The sequence below is a fragment of the Brassica oleracea genome, chromosome C9 (assembly GCF_000695525.1).
Source record: "Brassica oleracea var. oleracea cultivar TO1000 chromosome C9, BOL, whole genome shotgun sequence".
NCBI classification, from domain to species: domain Eukaryota; kingdom Viridiplantae; phylum Streptophyta; class Magnoliopsida; order Brassicales; family Brassicaceae; genus Brassica; species Brassica oleracea.
Window position 1 is genome coordinate 21,965,194 of NC_027756.1, and position 716 is coordinate 21,965,909.

The following is a 716-nucleotide window of genomic DNA, read 5'->3' on the forward strand; positions in this document are numbered from 1 at the left end:
CCTTTTAACCATCAAATCACTCGTACCCTTTTTGGTCCCGTTCCGTTTGTACCCTTTCGGTCTCGACCCGTTCGTACCCTTTCGGTCACAACCCGTTCAAATCCGATGGATCACGACACGTTCGTACCTCTTGGATCATGACACGTTCGTACCTCTAGGATCCCGACATGATCGCAGATCTTGGATCACGATACATTGCAACCTTGGGATCACGATGCACCCTTTGGTCATTGGTACCTTTTGGTCCTCGTACCTTTTGATATTTGCGCCCCTTGGTATCTCGTACCTTTTGGTTACTTGCATCCTTTGGTATCTCACACCCTTTGGTAACTCATGACCCTTGGCAACACGCAACCTTTGGCGACTAGTACCCTTTTGATCCAACCTCTCGGCTATGGTTAGCGATCAACGTAATCAACGTAACCAACCATGACACCAGGGTCTATGACGTGGTAACATGGTTAACTATCACGTTCCATATATATATATCATATAGACATAATAATATGAAGGAAACAGAGATAGAACCACTCACAACCGCTATAGCCCTTACCGATCGGTTAGTCAGTCTCTCGGCTAACCGCCCTTGGACCCTTGGTCCTTTGCGCCTATTTCCCTCCAGGAATAGGTCTTACTATTGGCCTCAGTGGCTTATAAAAGCCACGGCCTCATATGGCTAAAGCCATACTCACCATGAACCGGATCGTCCATAGTCC